This window comes from Oncorhynchus nerka, linkage group LG24, assembly GCF_034236695.1.
Source record: "Oncorhynchus nerka isolate Pitt River linkage group LG24, Oner_Uvic_2.0, whole genome shotgun sequence".
Lineage (NCBI taxonomy): Eukaryota > Metazoa > Chordata > Actinopteri > Salmoniformes > Salmonidae > Oncorhynchus > Oncorhynchus nerka.
Window position 1 is genome coordinate 82721208 of NC_088419.1, and position 22053 is coordinate 82743260.

Consider the following 22053-nt stretch of genomic DNA (forward strand, 5'->3'; position numbering starts at 1 on the left):
AGTGAGGTAGACAACATACAAAGTGAATATATAAAGTGAAAAACAACAAAAATTAACAGTAAACATTACACATACAGAAGTTTCGAAACAGTAAAGACATTACAAATGTCATATTATATATATATATACAATGTACAAATAGTTAAAGGACACAAGATAAAATAAATAAGCATAAATATGGGTTGTATTTACAATGATGTTTGTTCTTCACTGGTTGCCCTTTTCTCGTGGCAACAGGTCACAAATCTTGCTGCTGTGATGGCACACTGTGGAATTTCACCCAGTAGATATGGGAGTTTTTCAAAATTGGATTTGTTTTCGAATTCTTTGTGGATCTGTGTAATCTGGGGGAAATATGTCTCTGTAATATGGTCATACATTGGGCAGGAGGTTAGGAAGTGCAGCTCAGTTTCCACCTCATTTTGTGGGCAGTGAGCACATAGCCTGTCTTCTCTTGAGAGCCATGTCTGCCTACGGCGGCCTTTCTCAATAGCAAGGCTATGCTCACTGAGTCTGTACATAGTCAAAGCTTTCCTTAATTTTGGGTCAGTCACAGTGGTCAGGTATTCTGCCGCTGTGTACTCTCTGTGTAGGGCCAAATAGCATTCTAGTTTGCTCTGTTTTTTTGTTAATTCTTTCCAATGTGTTAAGTAATTATCTTTTTGTTTTCTCATGATTTGTTTGGGTCTAATTGTGCTGTTGTCCTGGGGCTCTGTAGGGTGTGTTTGTGTTTGTTTTAGAGCCCCAGGACCAGCTTGCTTAGGGGACTCTTCTCCAGGTTCATCTCTCTGTAGGTGATGGCTTTGTTATGGAAGGTTTGTGAATCGCTTCCTTTTAGGTGGTTGTAGAATTTAACGGCTCTTTTCTGGATTTTGATAATTAGTGGGTATCGGCCTAATTCTGCTCTGCATGCATTATTTGGTGTTTTACGTTGTACACGGAGGATATTTTTGCAGAATTCTGCGTGCAGAGTCTCAATTTGGTGTTTGTCCCATTTTGTGAAGTCTTGGTTGGTGAGCGGACCCCAGACCTCACAACCATAAAGGGCAATGGGCTCTATGACTGATTCAAGTATTTTTGCCAAATCCTAATTGGTATGTTGAAATTTATGTTTCTTTTGATGGCATAGAATGCCCTTCTTGCCTTGTCTCTCAGATCGTTCGCAGCTTTGTGGAAGTTACCTGTGGCGCTGATGTTTAGGCCAAGGTATGTATAGTTTTTTTGTGTGCTCTAGGGCAACAGTGTCTAGATGGAATTTGTATTTGTGGTCCTGGTGACTGGACCTTTTTTGGAACACCATTATTTTGGTCTTACTGAGATTTACTGTCAGGGCCCAGGTCTGACAGAATCTGTGCATAAGATCTAGGTGCTGCTGTAGGCCCTCCTTGGTTGGTGACAGAAGCACCAGATCATCAGCAAACAGCAAACATTTGACTTCGGATTCTAGCAGGGGGAGGCCGGGTGCTGCAGACTTTTCTAGTGCCCGCGCCAATTCGTTGATATATATGTTGAAGAGGGAGGGGCTTAAGCTGCATCCCTGTCTAACCCCACGACCCTGTGTGAAGAAATGTGTGTGTTTTTTGACAATTTTAACTGCACACTTGTTGTTTGTGTACATGGATTTTATAATGTCATATGTTTTACCCCCAACACCACTTTCCATCAGTTTGTATAGCAGACCCTCATGCCAGATTGAGTCGAAGGCTTTTTTGAAATCAACAAAGCATGAGAAGACTTTGCCTTTGTTTTGGTTTGTTTGGTTGTCAATTAGGGTGTGCAGGGTGAATACATGGTCTGTTGTACGGTAATTTGGTAAGAAGCCAATTTGACATTTGCTCAGTACATTGTTTTCATTGAGGAAATGTACGAGTCTGCTGTTAATAATAATGCAGAGGATTTTCCCAAGGTTACTGTTGACACATATTCCACGGTAGTTATTGGGGTCAAATTTGTCTCCACTTTTGTGGATTGGGGTGATCAGTCCTTGGTTCCAAATATTGGGGAAGATGCCAGAGCTAAGTATGATGTTAAAGAGTTTTAGTATAGCCAGTTGGAATTTGTTGTCTGTATATTTGATCATTTCATTGAGGATACCATCGACACCACAGGCCTTTTTGGGTTGGAGGGTTTTTATTTTGTCCTGTAACTCATTCAATGTAATTGGAGAATCCAGTGGGTTCTGGTAGTCTTTAATAGTTGATTCTAAGATCTGTATTTGATCATGTATATGTTTTTGCTCTTTATTCTTTGTTATAGAACCAAAAAGATTGGAGAAGTGGTTTACCCATACATCTCCATTTTGGATAGATAATTCTTCGTGTTGTTGTTTGTTTAGTGTTTTCCAATTTTCCCAGAAGTGGTTAGAGTCTATGGATTCTTCAATTGCATTGAGCTGATTTCTGACATGCCTTTCCTTCTTTTTCCGTAGTGTATTTCTGTATTGTTTTAGTGATTCACCATAGTGAAGGCGTAGACTCAGGTTTTCCGGGTCTCTATGTTTTTGGTTGGACAGGTTTCTCAATTTCTTTCTTAGATTTTTGCATTCTTCATCAAACCATTTGTCATTATTGTTAATTTTCTTCGGTTTTCTATTTGAGATTTTTAGATTTGATAGGGAAGCTGAGAGGTCAAATATACTGTTAAGATTTTCTACTGCCAAGTTTACACCTTCACTATTACAGTGGAACGTTTTACCCAGGAAATTGTCTAAAAGGGATTGAATTTGTTGTTGCCTAATTGTTTTTTGGTAGGTTTCCAAACTGCATTCCTTCCATCTATAGCATTTCTTAATGTTACTCAGTTCCTTTGGCTTTGATGCCTCATGATTGAGTATTGCTCTGTTTAAGTAGACTGTGATTTTGCTGTGGTCTGATAGGGGTGTCAGTGGGCTGACTGTGAACGCTCTGAGAGACTCTGGGTTGAGGTCAGTGATAAAGTAGTCTACGGTACTACTGCCAAGAGATGAGCTATAGGTGTACCTACCATAGGAGTCCCCTCGAAGCCTACCGTTGACTATGTACATACCCAGCGTGCGACAGAGCTGCAGGAGTTGTGACCCGTTTTTGTTGGTTATGTTGTCATAGTTGTGCCTAGGGGGGCATATGTGGGAGGGGATGCTGTCACCTCCAGGCAGATGTTTGTCCCCCTGTGTGCTGAGGGTGTCAGGTTCTTGTCCGGTTCTGGCATTTAGGTCGCCACAGACTAGTACATGTCCCTGGGCCTGGAAATGATTGATTTCGCCCTCCAGGATGGAGAAGCTGTCTTCATTAAAATATGGGGATTCTAGTGGGGGGATATAGGTAGCATACAGGAGGACATTTTTCTCTGTTAGGATAATTTCCTTTTGAATTTCTAGCCAAATGTAGAATGTTCCTGTTTTGATTCATTTAATGGAGTGAGTTAGGTCTGCTCTATACCAAATTAGCATACCCCCTGAGTCCCTTCCCTGTTTCACACCTGGTAGTTTGGTGGATGGGACTACCAGCTCTCTGTAACCTAGAGGGCAACCAGTGGGTCCGTCTCCTCTATACCAGGTTTCTTGCAAGATGACAATGTCTGTATTACCGATTTCTTTGGTGAAGTCCGGGTTTCTGCTCTTTAGGCCAAAGGTAGATGACCTCAGGCCTTGGATATTCCAGGATAATATAGTGAAGGCTTTTTGTTCCATAGATTGTCCAATGTTGTTGGTCGTGGTTTGGCCTCAGGCCAGTAAGTGTGAGCAGAGCCTGCTGAGCATCTGGTACATGCCATTGGCTTGGGCGAGTGTGAGAGTGGGGGTTGGGACTGTTTGCCCGCTCACTACCTGGGCGTATGTGTGGCTTCCATGTTGAGGTCCTCTTTGCGGGGGTGGGGTGCATGGGGTGGGCAGGAGTGGCATAGGTCTGATCTGTGGGGGCGTAAATGGGGTGTGGGCATGGTTGACGTGGGGGGTGTTGATTGGTTGGGGTGGGGGTGTGGATGTGTCTGGGTGTACTGTGGTCTGGATGTAATTTCTCTTGGCGTGGGTCCTCTATGTGTAGGTCCAGGGGGGGTCCTGCAGATCTGGGAGGGTGTCTCGCTGGTCTGGGTGGGGAGTCTATTGATCTGTTGCTCCTGTGTGAAGTGTTGGGGATACGTTTGAGAGCGATGTCCTTTAGAGTCCTGGCAAAGGTGGGCACTGCTGCCTTGTAGAGGTGGACCTGGTCATAGAGGCTGTTCAAGTCCAGGGTGGAGTGGTGGGCCAGGAAAACATTTGGTTTTGAGGCACAGTCACGGGAAATACTTGCGTTTACCCGCTGTATTGTGGCAGGGTGGAAGTCTTTTCGTGGTAGCAGGGTGGAGATAATCACTTGTGCGTTGGGGAAAGTAGAAGAAGCCTTTTCAATCACTCCCTTCAGTGCTGTGGCCACCCTTTCCTGCTGTGCTCTCAGGTCGTTTGTGCCTGTGTGTATTATTATGTGGCTGGGTGAACCTAGTTGGTCCCCAGACAGAAGGTCGAGGGCACGCTGGGTGTTTGGACACCAGAGTTTAGACACATTATGTTTGGGAAAAAGTTTTTTTTCTTCTATATATTTCCCATTTGAGTCCATAAGTAGTACAATCTGTGTCTTGTGTTTGTCCTCAGTGGGTGTGAGGGGGTTGTCAGAAGGGCTATCAGGGTGGCTGACAGGGGGGGTGCTCAGAGGGGGTGAGAGCCGCTGGGCTTGTGGTTCTTCATTTGTCTGTTCTGCTGTGATGTCGACTCTATGGTCAGGGTCTGGTGTGGACTGTTCTGCTGTGGTGTAGAAACTTTTGTCAGGTGCTGAGGTGGGCTGTTCTGCTGGGTTCTCTGTGGGGGTGGCCACCTCTCTAGTGGGTTGTTCTCTGTCACACACCGTCCCCCTCAACCTCTCCTCCGTCCCCCTCACCCTCTCCTCCATTTGTCCTTCATTTCAATGAGGGAGTGGTAATCTGTGCTGGGAGGTTGACTCTCTGCTGGGGGTTGCTCGTCTGTGGGGTTACATAATGAAGAGGTCTGGTCTGACCCGCTGGGGGTGGAGGTATCTTTATCAAGGGAGAGCTTCTCCTGCTGGGCTAATTCTTTGATTAGGTGAAAGTCCAGCTGAAACTGTTTGGGGTTACTCTGTACCATTACTGTTCCGGACTTATAGATATTTATATTACTTGACTCAGAGTCCTCGTTATCAAGTATTCTGAGTTTCCACCCCTCGTTAATCCCCGCTCTCGTAACAAAGGGGTAGTGTGCTAATATAGCACTGTGCAATGCCAGGGGATGGTTTGTGTGGAAGATAAGGTTGCTGATGTTCCCATTTTTGTAATAGTCAGCAAAAAGTGTCTCTTGATTTTCCATAAGGAGCTTCATTTTGTAACCTTTTCTTGTCTTATCATTCTTTACATGCAAAGGGTACTGTATTTTAATTACCTCTGAACAGTGGGAGGGAGCTTCTAAGGCCTCTCCATTTGGTTGGGGTAGACTGTGTGACTCTCCTGCCATTGTTGGGCTAATGGGCTTTGACACCTCTCACTCTCAGTTCTAGTTGAAGGTGTATCAATCAAGCTTGGCAGAATTATGTTAGAATTCAGTCCTTATAAAGTAATGTTGTGTATTTTTCTTCTTGGCTTTTGGAAATAAGATATAGTTTCAGACTAAACATTACTCACTCAGTTCCAGGTTGGATGGTGTTTTCAGGTTTCTGTTGTTTTCCAGAGAATTTGCTGTATAGAGTAAAAATCATTGGTAGTTGTGAACCTTCCAGGTGATTCCGTAATTCCGTCCAAAATCAGGTTGTAGGTTTTAAGTTTTGATTTGAAGTAGGGGTTATATTGTAGAGGGTAGAATCCAGTATGTGTTCCAGACAAAAAATCCAAGTTTATCTAACTCTTAATCTATCTTTTTTTTAAAGAAAATGCTGAAAAATCCTGACCTCTCTCTCTCTCTCTCACTCTCTCTCTCTCTCTCTCTCTCTCTCTCTCTCTCTCTCGGTGCATGCTGGGTGTTTTTGGAGTTTGGGTGTTTGGTGTGGAGAGCTCTAGCCTAACTAACTTTCTTGATTCTTTTCTTTACATGTTATTTTCTATGGTGGAGGGTTAATGCAATATTTGTTTTTAGCGGTATCCAAAGTTTTTTTTCAAAGTTAGGGTGGAAGAGGACAGAGTAACTTTCCTGGGGGTTGGAAGGTGTTGTGTGCGCAATGGCTTCTCAGCCTAGCGCGGAGGAGACGCTGTCGATACAGCATGGATTCAGGTGTGTTCCTGAGAACGGAGTTAAGGTGGAGGAGGTTCTGCTCGCGGTCGGTGAACAGGTAGGAGCTGAGTTTATACATTCTGCTTCTAGAATGAACAAAGCGGTGGTTGTGTTCATGAAAAGGGCTAATTTGGTCGGTAGGCTAATTGCTAGCGGAATATTTGTAAGGGATGTGTTGGTGTCAATTTCACCTCTCTCTACCCCTTCAACAAGAGTTGTAGTGGCAAATTTGCCTCCGTTTATTACGGATGATCAAATTAGGAAAGAGCTGAGTCGTTTTGGTAAGTTTGCTAGCGGTTTCTGTGTACTGTCAGCAGGTTTTCAGGCAGATGCCGTTAAGCACGTTGTTTCGTTCAGGAGGCAAGTGTTTATGTTTCTGAACAATAATGAGCAACAGCTAAATGTGCATTTCAAAGTGAGGCATGGGGAGGGGCTCTATGCAGGTTTTGCCAGCACAGATAGTCTGCGGTGTTTTGAATGTGGGGATTTGGGGCACAAGTGCTTTGCGTGCCCACATAAAGGCCATAGACAAAGTGAGGGTACTAGCGCAAGTGGGGGAAATCGAGGTCAAAATGCAGGGGGTAAGGAGATGCAGACAGCAGAGGCTGGGCCTAGTCAGTCTAGAGATGGTGGTGTAGATGAGGCTGGGCCTAGTCAGGCTAGAGATGGTAGGGTAGTGGAGGCTGGGTCTAGTCAGGCTAGAGATGGTGGAGAAGCAGAGGCTGGGTCTAGTCAGGCTAGAGATGGTAGGGTAGTGGAGGCTGGGTCTAGTCAGGCTAGAGATGGTGGAGAAGCAGAGGCTGGGTCTAGTCAGGCTAGAGATGGTGGGGTAGCTGAGGCTGGCCCTAGACATGCTATGGAGGGTGGTGCAGATGAGGCTGGCCCTAGTCATGCTATGGAGGGTGGTGCAGATGATACTGCGTCTAGTCAGGTTATTCTAGTGGATGAGGAGAGTATAGTGGGGAAGTGTAAGAGATTAGGGGGGGAGGAGGAGGGTGTCAAGAGGAAAAGGAAAAAGGGTGTGGACAAAGGCACCATGGAAATGTTGCCTGTTGCTGTGGGTGAGGCCCTAACCAGAGAGAAAGGGCAGGTGGTCAGGGTGGGAGATAGAGAAGAGGAGGAAAGTGAGTCTGAGGAAGAGGATGAGGAGTTATTTTTTTCAGACTCCTCTTCAATTGGCCCGGAGCTGACAGCCAGTCAACCAGAGGGGTCTAAGTACACGTTGAGAGAACTGACAAGGTTCCTGAATGAGACTAAGGGGAAAAAAGTTAATCTTGAGGCTTTTTTTCCTGATCCTAGAAAGTTTGTAAGATCAGTACAACATGAGGGGCATGGTGTCCTCTCACCCAGGAAACGGTTTAGGTTGAGGAAGTGGGTCACAACAGTGCGTAAAGGTTTACCTTCAGACACTGTTTAAATGTTTAATTTCTTACTGACACTGGGGCTTTTTGAGCTTTGCTATTGGTCTATTTCTCTGCTGGCTTTTCTCCCACTTCTTATGGAGACTCTTCGGGTAGGCTCGCTCAATATAAATGGCGCCAGAGATGCGGGAAAGAGGAGTGTGTTGGGTGAATGTGTAAAACAAAAAAAAGTACAGGTGTTGTTTCTGCAGGAGACGCATAGTGATGTGGTGAATGAAGTTGATTGGGGGCTCTGGTGGAAAGGGGCAAGTGTGTTGAGCCATGGGACAAATCTTAGTGCAGGGGTGGCAGTCCTTTTGCACCGGGTCTGGCTGTAAAAATTTGCTCTCAAAGGAGGTGTGTAGGGGTAGGTTGCTTGTTGTTAAAGCAGAAATTAACAACATGTGTTTTGTCTTTATAAATGTGTATGCGCCTAACACAGGGAGAGAAAGAGGGGTTCTATTTGGGAGTCTTAGACAGGAACTCTCACAAGTAGCGCCTGAGGAGACGCTGGTGATCGGAGGTGACTGGAACTGTACAATGGATTTGACAAAAGACAGAAATGGGGAAGAGCCTCATTCAGTGTCAGTGGGAGTGTTAAGGGACATCTTTAATCAGTTTGACCTAGTGGATGTTTGGAGAACTAAACATCCAAACACAAGACAGTATACGTGGGTGAAGGTTTTTGGGGCTAGGGTGAGTGCAGCTCGACTTGATCGTTTTTACATGTCCAGGAATCAGAGCAATAGGCTGCTGGGTGCTACCATTCTCCCAGCTGGGTTTTCGGATCACCACATAACCATGGCTCGGCTGTCTATTTCACCAGGGCCCCGGCAGGCATCTTATTGGAAGTTCAATGTAAAGCTCTTACAAGATGCCACTTTTTGCTCAGGTTTCCAGGCTTTTTGGGAAAGATGGGGGCAGCGAAGAGAGGAGTATGAGTCTCTGAGTCAATGGTGGGATGTGGGGAAAGTGCAAATTCGGCTTTTCTGTCAACAGTACACAGCTCTCTCATCCTCAGAGGCTAGGCGAGTATTGGGGGAACTAGAGCGGTGTATTAGTGAGATGGAGGTAGAGATGGTGGGGCAAGGCAATGTAGGCCTCCAGGCTAACTTAGCCGACCACGTAGGGACCTGGGCAGTTTTTTCCAGGTTAAAGCAAAAGGGGCACTTGTAAGAGCTAGGTTCTCCATGCTCAAGGAGATGGATGCTCCCAGCTCCTTCTTCTTTGGTTTGGAAAGACAGAGCAGTGAAGCCAAGGGTATGCATTGTCTACGGCTGTCTGATGGGCGGGTGACCTCTGTGGTGGGGGAGATGCGGGAGCGGACTGTGGAGTTTTATACTGAATTGTATAGGGCAGAAATGTGTGATCCTATGTGTGCTCAGGTCTTGTTCGCAGAACTCCCTAAGCTCTCTCGGGCACAGAGGGATGAAATGGACATTCCTCTGTTGTCACATGAACTGGCAGAGGCAGTAACCCAGATGTCCCCCGGTCGTGCACCCGGGGTCGATGGACTTCCAGTGGAATTTTACCAAAAATTCTGGGGAACAATTGGACAGGATTTCTTTTGCGTGAATGCGTCGGGGTAGGAGAGTTGCCGATGAGCTGCCGTCGGGCGGCTCTGACTCTCCTGCCCAAAAAAGGGGACTTGTGTGAACTTAAGAACTGGAGGCCTGTGGCATTACTCTGTGCGGACTACAAGATTTTTGCCAAGGTCCTCTCTAACAGACTGAAGTCCCATCTGGACTCTATAATACACAAGGACCAGACATATTGTGTACCGGGACGCTCAATCACGGACAACTTGTTCTTGATTAGGGACATGTTGGACTTGTCGAGAGGTTCTAATGTGAACTTTGGACTGGTCTCTTTAGATCAAGAGAAGGCTTTTGATAGAGTGGATCATGAGTATCTGTTTAATGTGATGTCTGTGTTTGGGTTTGGGAAGAGTTTTGTGACCTGTGTGAAGCTGTTGTATGCTGGGGCATCATTTATGGTTAAGGTGGGAGGGGGGCTCAGTAGGCCAGTCTGGGTGAGACGGGGCATTAGACAAGGATGCCCTCTATCTGGGCAGCTGTACACAATAGCCATTGAGCCTTTTTTAGGACTGCTATGCAGGAGACTGCGGGGAGTGTGCTGGACAGGCATGGATGTGGTGACAGGAATAGCAGTCTCAGCATATGCAGATGATGTTTCTGTGATGGTCAGGGATGGGCAAGATATGCAGGAACTAGAGACCAGTCTGAAGGTGTATGAGGGAGCTTCATCAGCTAAGGTAAACTGGGGAAAGAGCAAAGCTCTGTTATGTGGGGCATGGGGGATAGGGCTCCTCCTCTGCTTCCAGGGGTTTGCAGTGGGGTTGTGAAGGGCTTAAAGTGTTGGGGGTGTACCTGGGCTCGGAGAGGTGGGTCAGCAAGAACTGGGAGGGGCTGTCACAGGCAGTGGTGTCAAGACTGGCCAGGTGGAGGTGGCTCCTGTCCCAAGTGTCATATAGAGGGAGGGTGCTGATAATCAACAACCTGGTGGCATCTTCCTTGTGGCATAAACTGGCTGTCCTCAACCCCCCGCCGGTCTGCTTGCAGACCTGCAACGCAAGCTGGTGGACTTCTTTTGGTCGGGACATCACTGGCTGAAGGCAGCAGTTTTGTACATGACCGTCCATGAAGGAGGACAGGGCCTGGTGGAACTGGAGAGCAGGATGGCTGCTTTCCGACTAAAGGCGGTGCAGAGACTGCTGTACCACACTGATGTTGGCTGGAGGGAACCAGCATGCGCTGCTGAGGAGAGCTGGCGGATTAGGGTTGGACCGGCAGCTGTTCCTTATGAAGCTGGAGAGGCTGAGTACAGCAGGTCTCTCAGAGTTTTACTCTGCGGTGCTGAGGGCCTGGCAGCTGCTAAGGCCCACACGAGAAGGGGGTGTGGAGCCTGGGCAGTGGGTGTGGGAGGAGCCTATCTTCCACAACCCAGCTATCCCTTTGAGATCGGTTCAGTCGGCCACCCTGCAGAGGCAACTGATGGCAGGGGGTTTACAAAGGCTGGGTGACCTGAGACTGCTGGGAGAGGAGGGGTGGAAAACCCCGGAGGTCTTGGCGCAACAAACAGGAATAGAGTCTCTTAGGCTGCTGGAGAGATTCCTGGAGGAGGTCCAGGAGGCACTGTCTGAGCCGGTAAGGGGGTGTTTGAGAGGCCAAAGGGAGAGGGGCCACCAATGTTCCCGCCACTGCAGGTGACGGCAGAGACTGGAGACTGGCAAGGGGGTCTAGAGGACTTGTTAGATTTTAACACTCCGAGCCTGGGGAGTTTGAGGGGTGGGAGGTAAAGCCCTCTACAACCTCTGCGTTAAGGTTAGGAGCATTAGAAGCCTAACAGGAGTGAAGGCACATCAGTGGCAGGGGGTATGTGGGGCGGAGAGTATGGTGGGTTTTAGATGGAGGGCGCTCTACAAACCCCCAGTACCAAAGAGGTCAGGGGACCTCCAGTGGAGGGTTCTTCATGGAGCCCTGGCCACTAACAGCTGGTTGGCACGGGTTGATCCGGGAATTGGGCAGGGGTGTCTTTTCTGTCAAATGAAAGAAACTGTAATTCATGTGTTTTCTGTGTGCACCAGGTTAATGCCATTAATGTCTCTGTTGGAATGTCTGTGTGACAGGTTGGGGTGGTTTTTGCTGTTGGGATGTTTATAATGGGATACAGGTATTCGAGTAAGGAGAAAGAAAAATGTGTTTTGTTGAATTTTCTGTTTGCTCAGGCAAAGTTAGCTATTTGGCTAACAAGGAGGAACAGGGTCAAAGGTGGGGGGATAACAGACCCTTTACTACTGTTTAATGGGATGGTCTCTGCGCGCCTTAGGGTTGAGTTTGAGTTCTATAAAATGATCAAATGTGTGGAGATGTTTGAGGAGATATGGTGTGTTGGGGGGGCTGTCTGTATTGCTGGGGAAGATGTTTTGGATATACGGTTGTAGGAGAGGGTTTTTGTGTATGGTGATTTGTACAGGATATATTTTTATTTTATTTTTTATTTTAGGAGTGGGGGGGTGAGTTTTAAATGAATTGAGAATGTTTCAATAAAGAAAGACCAAAAGTTAAAAGTCTCTCTCTCTCTCTCTCTCTCTCTCTCTCTCTCTCTCTCTCTCTCAGCAGATTCTGAAAGAGCTCTTTTCAGACCATTATCAAAGTGGCTGGCTTCCACAGAATCCACCTAAGCTATGATAGATGTAATACAGTACAGTACTGCTACTCCACCTGAGCTATGATAGTACAGTACTGCTACTCCTACTCCACCAGCCTTTCTCTCTCAGACTCAGACAAATAAACACACAATCAAAAACAAACAGAAAAAAAGCACTAGTCTTCTCAGTACTGAAGCAGTGACAGAGCAGTTTCTTCCTCATGAAGTGCAGGCTGATTTCCAGTGACAGAGCAGTTTCTTCCTCATGAAGTGCAGGCTGTTTTCCAGTGACAGAGCAGTTTCTTCCTCATGAAGTGCAGGCTGGTTTCCAGTGACAGAGCAGTTTCTTCCTCATGAAGTGCAGGCTGGTTTCCAGTGACAGAGCAGTTTCTTCCTCATGAAGTGCAGGCTGGTTTCCAGTGACAGAGCAGTTTCTTCCTCATGAAGTGCAGGCTGGTTTCCAGTGACAGAGCAGTTTCTTCCTCATGAAGTGCAGGCTGGTTTCCAGTGACAGAGCAGTTTCTTCCTCAGTGACAGACAGAGCAGTTTCTTTCTCATGAAGTGCAGGCTGTTTTCCAGTGACAGAGCAGTTTCTTCCTCATGAAGTACAGGCTGATTTCCAGTGACAGAGCAGTTTCTTCCTCATGAAGTGCAGGCTGATTTCCAGTGACAGAGCAGTTTCTTCCTCATGAAGTACAGGCTGATTTCCAGTGACAGAGCAGTTTCTTCCTCATGAAGTGCAGGCTGTTTTCCAGTGACAGAGCAGTTTCTTCCTCATGAAGTGCAGGCTGTTTTCCAGTGACAGAGCAGTTTCTTCCTCGTGAAGTACAGGCTGATTTCCAGTGACAGAGCAGTTTCTTCCTCATGAATTGCAGGCTGGTTTCCAGTGACAGAGCAGTTTCTTCCTCGTGAAGTACAGGCTGATTTCCAGTGACAGAGCAGTTTCTTCCTCGTGAAGTACAGGCTGATTTCCAGTGACAGAGCAGTTTCTTCCTCATGAAGTACAGACTGATTTCCAGTAAGCACCAGCAGATCATTTCTCCTGACAGCTATTATTACTTTACAGTTACTGTCCATCAATACAACTAACAGGGACAGAGGGAGGGAGAGAAGGAAAGAGAGAAGGATGGAGGAAGGAGGGAAATACGATTGGGAGGGAGGGAGGATTGGTGAAAAGATAGATGGATAGATGGATGGAGTGAAGGAGGGAGTTAGTTATGCCCCTGTCTGGAAAAGAGTCCATTTAAGCCCACTGTAATAGGACAAGGAGCCATACATCCTGGTACTTACTGTATGTCAGCCAATCAGCAGAAGGGATGAGTTAAATAATGCATCAGACCTTCTCACCCTTGTAGGGCCCTGAGTCCTTTCATACAACATTTAGATGCCAGCCTAGTAGCTAATGCAGACCAATGGGCATAACATGCTTCCAGATCACCACCAGTCACTGTTCAGCTGGATGGAACGGTAAGACAAGGCAGGACACAACTGGACTGAATCGCATATAGCAGAGATTCACCACACAATAACACAGCTGCTCTCATAAGAGTTCAGTCATGACTCATAAGTCAGTTGTTGCTTATCCCCCATCCTCTCACCCCACATTTCCTCTCGTACACTCCCACTCGTCTGTCAGTCCCCCCAGTCTGAAGAGCAGAGCTGTGGAGGAGGAGGTCGATAGGCCATCAGAATACATTAGCCATACTCTATGGAAATAAATGACCTTCCTCTCCTCCTTACCAGTCTACCAAATCAACACCCTGAGGAAGGGAATGAGGGAGGGACATAGAACACACATATGTCACTCCAGTGAGTGAGTGATGTTTGCAAAGCAAGAGAGAGCGAATGAGTGACAAAGAGAGAGAGAGAGAGAGAGAGAGAGATGCACACACATACACACCAAGCTGTTATGTTCATTCACCTTCTGCTCAATCAAGTGTGTGTGTGTGTGTGTGTGTGTGTGTGTGTGTGTGTGTGTGTGTGTGTGTGTGTGTGTGTGTGTGTGTGTGTGTGTGTGTGTGTGTGTGTGTGTGTGTGTGTGTGTGTGTGTGTGTGTGTGTGTGTGTGTGTGTGTGTGTGTGTGTGTGTGTGTGTGTGTGTGTGTGTGTGTGTGTGTGTGTGTGTGTGTGTGTGTGTGTGTGTAATGCACTGGTCTGACTCTGAGAGTTTTATTTATAGTACAGAAAGTAGGGACTGTCATTTAGCTGGGTGTCAAGCAGCTGAGAGGGAAACCAAACCCTCACAACTGACACCAGCACCATCCCTAGCAGGGTGCACAGTCATACACATAAACATACACATCTACATAAGTTAATTATGCTTTAACAGGTAAAAACTCTCTCTTTCTCCCACTCTGTTGCACTCGTCCAATGATAAACTCTTAAAGGGGACTAGGTAAATAAAACACATACAGCTGGCCAATGTGCAATAGCTTTCCCTGTCACCTGCTAATATGAATTTATAGTGAGAGGGTCCAAAGAGCCTTTGGTTGAAGTGACCTCTCCCTCCCTCCCTCCCTGGTCCATTGTCCATGTCCATTGTTCTATGTGTTTACAGAGAGACCCATCACCCCAACCATGCCCTCTATGATATAATTGAGACTCTGGCATTTTATCTCCCCCTTGGGTTAAGGTTACTTCTGCCTCTTCAACATCATCGGGGCGGCAGGGTAGCCTAGTGGTTAGAGCGTTGGACTAGTAACCACAAGGTTGCAAGTTCAAACCCCCGAGCTGACAAGGTACAAATCTGTCGTTCTGCCCCTGAACAGGCAGTTAACCCACTGTTCCTAGGCAGTCATTGAAAATAAGAATTTGTTCTTAACTGACTTGCCTGGTTAAATAAAGGTAAAAAAATATATAAAAAAATAAAGGCAAGCTACTGTGGACGTGTGTGTGTGTGTGTGTGTGTGTGTGGACGTGTGTGTGTGTGTGTGTGTGTGTGTGTGTGTGTGTGTGTGTGTGTGTGTGTGTGTGTGTGTGTGTGTGTGTGTGTGTGTGTGTGTGTGTGTGTGTGTGTGTGTGTGTGTGTGTGTGTGTGTGTGTACCAGGAACAGATATGTCATAGTGAATCAGTCTTGTTACATAAACAAAGATCAGTGCACACACACACAGCAAGAAAGAGAAAGCGGGATATGTGCTCAGACCTTCACAGCCGTGCCACATGGTCCTCTATAGACTATCTACAGTATGCTCATGCACACTGTCATATGTTCCATGTCTCTGGCAAGTCATTTACCTCAGTCTTACTGAGCTAACATCACCAATGTCTGGGAATGGACACATACAGGTGTAGGATCTTAATTTGATGACCCTGTTGTTGCACGAAGTTAACATACGAAAATGTTTTAAGATGGTCATACCAAGGATCATGTACAGTTGAAGTCGGAAGTTTACATAAACATTTAAACTCAGTTTTTCACAATTCCTGACATTTAATCCAAGTAAAAATCCCTGTCTTAGGTCAGTTAGGATCACCACTTTATTTTAAGAATGTGAAATGTCAGAATAATACTAGACATAATGATTTATTTCAGATTGTATTTCTTTCATCACATTCCCAGTGGGTCAGAAGTTTACATACACTCAATTAGTATTTGGTAACATTGCCTTTAAATTGTTTAACTTGGGTCAAATGTTTCTGGTAGCCTTCCACAAGCTTCCCACAATAACTAGGGTAAATTTCGGCTCATTCCTCCTGACAGAGCTGGTGTAACTGAGTCAGGTTTGTAGGCCTCCTTGCTCGCACACACTTTTTCAGTTCTGCTCACAAATTTTCTATAGGTATGAGGTCAGGGCTTTGTGATGGCCACTCCAATATCTTGACTTTGTTGTCCTTAAAAACTTATTGGTGAAAAGGGGGGCAGCATTGAGTAGCTTGGATGAATAAGGTGCCCAGAGTAAACTGCCTGCTACTCTGTCCCAGATGCTAATATATGCATATTATTAGTAGTATTGGATAGAAAACACTGAAGTTTCTAAAACTGTTTGAATGATGTCTGTGAGTATAACAGAACTCATATGGCAGGCAAATCCTTGAGAAAAATACAACCAGGAAGCGGGACATCTGAGGTGAGGAGTTTGAAGGTAGGATTTGAAATACATCCACAGGTACACCTCCAATTGACTCAAAACATGTCAATTAGCCTATCAGAAGCTTCTAAAGCCATGACATCATTTTCTGGAATTTTCTAAGCGGTTTTAAAGGCACAGTCAACTTGTATGTAAACTTCTGACCCACTGGAATTGTGATACAGTGAATTATAAGTGAAATAATCTGTCTGTAAACAATTGTTGGAAAAATTACTTGTGTCATGCACAAAGTAGATGTCCTAACCAACTTGCATAAACTATAGTTTGTTAACTTCTTCGAGATAGGGGGCACTCTTTTAATTTTTGGATAAAAAACATTCCCTTTTTAAACAAGATATTTTGTCACGAAAAGATGCTCGACTATGCATGTAATTGACACCTTTGGAAAGAAAAAACTCTGACGTTTCCAAAACTGCAAAGATATTATCTGTGAGTGCCCCAGAACTAATGCTACAGGCGAAACCAAGATGAAGTTTCATACAGGAAATGCCCCAGATTCTGAAGGCGCTGTGTTCCAATGTCTCCTTATATGGCTGTGAATGCGCCAGGAATGAGCCTGCCCTTTCTGTCGTTTCTCCAAGGTGTCTGCAGCATTGTGACGTATTTGTAGGCATATCATTGGAAGATTGACCATAAGAGACTACATTTACCAGGTGTCCGCCCGGTGTCCTGTGTCAAAATTATTGCGTAATCTCTAGGTCCATGCGCGTTCCATTTCTTCAGAAGAGAAAGTCAACTGCCACGAAGGATTTATCATCGATAGATATGTGAAAAACACCTTGAGGATTGATTCTAAACATCGTTTGCCATGTTTCTGTCGATATTATGGAGTTAATTTGGAAAAAAGTTCGCGTTTTAATGACTTAATTTTCGTTTTTTTTCTTACCCAAACGTGATGAAGAAAACGGAGCGATTTGTCAACACAAATAATCTTTTTGTAAAAACTGAACATTTGCTATCTAACTGAGAGTCTCCTCATTGAAAACATCTGAAGTTCTTCAAAGGTAAATGATTTTATTTGAATGCTTTTCTGGTTTTTGTGAAAATGTTGCATGCTGAATGCCAGGCATAATCCTATGCTAGGCTATCAATACTGTTACACAAATGCTTGTTTTGCTATGGTTGAGAAGCATATTTTGAAAATCTGAGATGACAGTGTTGTTAACAAAAGGCTAAGCTTGAGAGCTAGCATATTGATTTCATTTCATTTGCGATTTTCATGAATAGTTAACGTTGTGTTATGCTAATGAGCTTGCGGATAGATTTACACAATCCTGGATACAGGTTTTTTTCGTAGCTAAACGTGACGCAGAAAATGGAGCGATTTGTCCTAAACAAATAATCTTTCAGGAAAAACTGAACATTTGCTATCTAACTGAGAGTCTCCTCATTGAAAACATCCGAAGTTCTTCAAAGGTAAATGATTTTATTTGAATGCTTTTCTGGTTTTTGTGAAAATGTTGCCTGCTGAATGCTAACGCTAAATGCTATGCTAGCTATCAATACTGTTACATAAATGCTTGTTTTGCTATGGTTGAGAAGCATATTTTGAAAATCTGAGATGACAGTGTTGTTAACAAAAGGCTAAGCTTGAGAGCTAGCATATTGATTTCATTTCATTTGCGATTTTCATGAATAGTTAACGTTGCGTTATGGTAATGGGCTTGAGGCTGTACTCACGCTCCCGGATCCGGGATGGCTCGACGCAAGAAGTTAACAAGAAATTGGTGGTTGAAAAACAAGTTTTAATGACTCCAACCTAAGTGTATGTAAACTTCCGACTTCAACTGTAGCTATTTGATTTGGGATTTTAGGACCCCCTGAAGGTATATAAAAAAAATGTAACAATGATTTGCTTTACTGCTATTAGCCCATAGAAACGCATTTAATAACAGCATAACACATGGATAAAGAGATAGGCAAGAAAAAAATAAAGGAAGATTGTTCTGAAGTGTCTGTCCTATATCTGAGAGTTGCATTACATGTATTACTGAACAAAAATATAAACGCAACATGTAAAGTGTTGCTCCCATGTTTCATGAGCTGAAATAAAAGCAACATTTGTTTACATTCTTGTTAGTGAACATTTCTCCTTTACCAAGATAATCCATCCACCTGACAGGTGTGGAATATCAAGAAGCTGATGAAACAGCATGATCCTTACAAAGGTTCACCTTGTGCTGGGGACAATAAAAAGCCACTCTAAAATGTGCAGTTTTGCCTTGGTCCAATCATCATTATTACGAACAACGTGTCACATTGTGTTATGTGGCAAAACTGCACATTTTAGAGTGGCTTTTTATTGTCCTCAGCACAAGGTGAACCTTTGTAAGGATCATGCTGTTTAATCAGCTTCTTGATATTCCACACCTGTCAGGTGGATGGATTATCTTGGTATGTTGAGTTCCACATATCTTAATGAAAGTGAAACTAAGCAACGACAAAAACAAATAAACAATACACTAACAGTGAACCGTGACTACAGATATGCTATGTGCACTAACTCAAAACACAAACATACAAACAATATCCCATAACCCACAGGTGGAAAAAATGCTACTTAAGTATGATTCCCAAATAGAGACAACGATAACCAGCTGCCTCTAATTGGGAATCATACAAATCACCAACATAGAAAATCAAACTTAGAACCCCACATAGAAAATATAAACTAGAACAAAAACCCCTAGTCACGCCCTGACCTACTCTACCATAGAAAATACAGGTTTTCTATGGTCAGGACGTGACACAATGCCACAGATATTTTGAGGGGGCAAGCAATTGGCATGCTGACAGCAGGAATATCCACCAGAGCTGTTGCCAGAGAATTGAATGTTAATTTTTCTACCATAAGTCGCCTCATCATTTTAGAGAATTTGGCAGTACATCCAACCGGCCTGACAACCGCAGACCACGTGCAACCACGCCAGCCCAGGACCTCCAAATCCCACATCACCACCCGGACAGCTGATGAGTATTTCTGTCTGTAATAAAGCCCTTTCGTGGGGAAAAACAAATTCTGATTGGCCGGGCCTGGCTCCCAAGTGGTTGGGCCTATGCCCTCAGACTGGGGCGAAGGTTCACCTTCCAACAGGACAATGACCCTAAGCACACAGCAAAGACAACGCATGAGTGGCTTCGGGACTCTGAATGTCCTTGAGTGGCCCAGCCAGAGCCCGGACTTGAACCTGATCGAACATCTCTGGAGAGACCTGAAAATAGGTGTGCAGTGACGCTCCCCATCCAACCTGACAGAGCCTGAGAGGATCTGCAGAGAAGAATGGGAGAAACTCCCCAAATACAGGTGTGCCAAGCTTGTAGCGTCATACCCAAGAAGACTAGAGGCTGTGATCACTGCTTCTATAAAGTACTGAGTAAAGGTTCTGAATACTTATGTACATGTGATATTATTATTATTTATTTAAAACATTTCTAAAAATCAGTTTTTGCTTTTTCATTATGCGTTATTGTGTGTAGATTGATGAGGGAATAAGGCAGTAATGTCATGTGTGCTCCCTCTCCGGCCTCTAGGTCACCAGGCTGCTCGTGATGGCGCACACCTGTCACCGTCATCACTCACCTGGACTCCATCACTCCCCTGATTTCCTTCCTTATATCTGTCACTCCCTTCGGTTCCTTCCCTATATCTGTCACTCCCCTGATTACCTTCCCAATATCTGTCACTCCCTTCGGTTCCTCCCCTATATATGTCACTCCCTTTGGTTCCTTCCCCAGGCGTTATTGTTTCTGTTTCTGTGTCAGTTCTGTGCGTTGTCTGTGTTTATTATTTTGTATTATGTGTTTATTTATTAAAAAACTCACTCTCTGAACTTGACTCTCAGAGCACATCGTTACAGAATAACGGCTCACCTACGGGAAGCATCAGGGAGTGTTTTTAGTGTTTTTGTGTCAGGTGGAATGACGTTGGGTCCGGGAGCCACTACAGGTTTACATGCCTCAGCCAGATCTCCAGGCTCCACTGCCTCCGCCGGCTCGTCAGTCTCTCAAGCCTTCGCCAGATCTCCAGGCTCCCCTGCCTCCGCCGGCTCGTCAGTCTCTCAAGCCTTCGCCTGATCTCCAGGCTCCCCTGCCTCCGCCGGCTCGTCAGTCTCTCAAGCCTTCGCCTGATCTCCAGGCTCCCCTGCCTCCGCCGGCTCGTCAGTCTCTCAAGCCTTCGCCGGATCTCCAGGCTCCCCTGCCTCCGCCGGCTCGTCAGTCTCTCAAGCCTTCGCCGGATCTCCAGGCTCCCCTGCCTCCGCCGGCTCGTCAGTCTCTCAAGCCTTCGCCGGATCTGCAGGCTCCCCTGCCTCCGCCGGCTCGTCAGTCTCTCAAGCCTTCGCCGGATCTGCAGGCTCCCCTGCCTCCGCCGGCTCGTCAGTCTCTCAAGCCTTCGCCGGATCTCCAGGCTCCCCTGCCTCCGCCGGCTCGTCAGTCTCTCAAGCCTTCGCCAGATCTCCAGGCTCCCCTGCCTCCGCCGGCTCGTCAGTCTCTCAAGCCTTCGCCAGATCTCCAGGCTCCCCTGCCTCCGCCGGGCTCGTCAGTCTCTCAAGCCTTCGCCAGATCTCCAGGCTCCCCTGTGTGGCTGAGAGTGTGTGGGTAACAAAGTGTTGTGGATGTGTTTCTGGCTTGTTATGAGTGGGACTTAGCAAACAGGCCATCTCCACTCTATCTTGCTTAACACTACAAGAGAGTCAAATCAAAGCAAATCAAATGTTATTGGTCACATACACATGGCTAGTAGATGTTAATGTGAGTGTAGCGAAATGCTTGTGCTTCTAGTTCCGACCATGCTGTAATATCTAACAAGTAATCTAACAATTTCACAACAACTAACTTATACACACAAGTGTAAAGGAATGATTAAGAATATGTACATATAAATATATGGATGAGCGATGGCCGTGCGGCATAGGTAAGATAAAGTAGATGGTATAGAGAACAGTATATACATTTGAGATGAGTAATGTAGGGTATGTAAACATTATATAAAGTGCCATTGTTTAGGGTGACTAGTGATACATTTATTACATCCGATTTGTTTTATTATTAAAGTGGCTAGAGATTTGAGTCAGTGTGTTGGCAGCAGCCACTCAATGTTAGTGACGGCTGTTTAACAGTCTGATGGCCTTGAGATAGAAGCTGTTTTTCAGTCTCTTGGTGCCAGCATTGATGCACCTGTCCTGACCTCGCCTTCTGGATGATAGCGGGGTGAACAGGCAGTGGCTCGGGTGGTTGTTGTCCTTGATGATCTTTTTGGCCTTCCTGTGACATTGGGTGGTGTAGGTGTCCTGGAGGGCAGGTAGTTTGCCCCCGGTGATGTGTTGTACAGACCTCTCTACCCTCTGGAGAGCCTTACGGTTGTGGGCGGACCAGTTGCCATATCAGGCGGTGATACAGCCTGACAGGATGCTCTTGATTGTGCATCTGTAAAAGTTTGTAAGTGTTTTCGGTGACAAGCCACAATTCTTCAGCCTCCTGAGGTTGAAGAGGCGCTGTTGTGCCTTCTTCACCACGCTGCCTGTGTGGGTGGACCATTTAGGTTTGTCTGTGATGTGTACGCTGAGGAACTTTCCACCTTCTCCACTGCTGTCCCATCGATGTGGATAAGGGTTGCTCCCTCTGCTGTTTCCTGAAGTCCACGATCATCTCCTTTGTTTTGTTGACGTTGAGTGTGAGGTTATTTTCCTGACACCACACCATCGTTACGCACGTGTGTGTGTGTGTGTGTGTGTGTGTGTGTGTGTGTGTGTGTGTGTGTGTGTGTGTGTGTGTGTGTGTGTGTGTGTGTGTGTGTGTTGTCTGCAGTATATGGCTGTACAGTCTTTTCAAAAAGGGCAAAAATCTCTTCCAAATAAATCATCTTCACCCTCCTCGGCCCACACCGGTCATCCATCACATCCACAACACTTTGTCACCCACACACTCTCAGCCACACACTCTCATTGACACCCTGTTCTCTCACAGACTGCTACTCTGACACAGTTCTCCTCCTAGTCTCCTCTGTCCCAGCCTGTCAATCAGGCAGGTGTGGCGTCTCCTCTCCTCTCACTGACAGCTGTGACAGGGCAACCATGTCCCCGGTCACGGAACAGTCACTCTGTGGTCTTCAAAGTCTCTCCTCTATAGGGCCCTGGAAGTCTACTGCGTTCACACAGACCGACAACCAGGGCAT

The 22053-nt window shown here is 45.7% G+C and overlaps 1 protein-coding gene across 1 annotated transcript in view; it reads right to left on the minus strand.

Annotated features, from left to right (window-relative positions):
• The window catches only part of raver2 (ribonucleoprotein, PTB-binding 2), a 287019-nt gene that overhangs the window by 191747 nt on the left and 73219 nt on the right, over nucleotides 1-22053 (minus strand). The window lies entirely within an intron of this gene.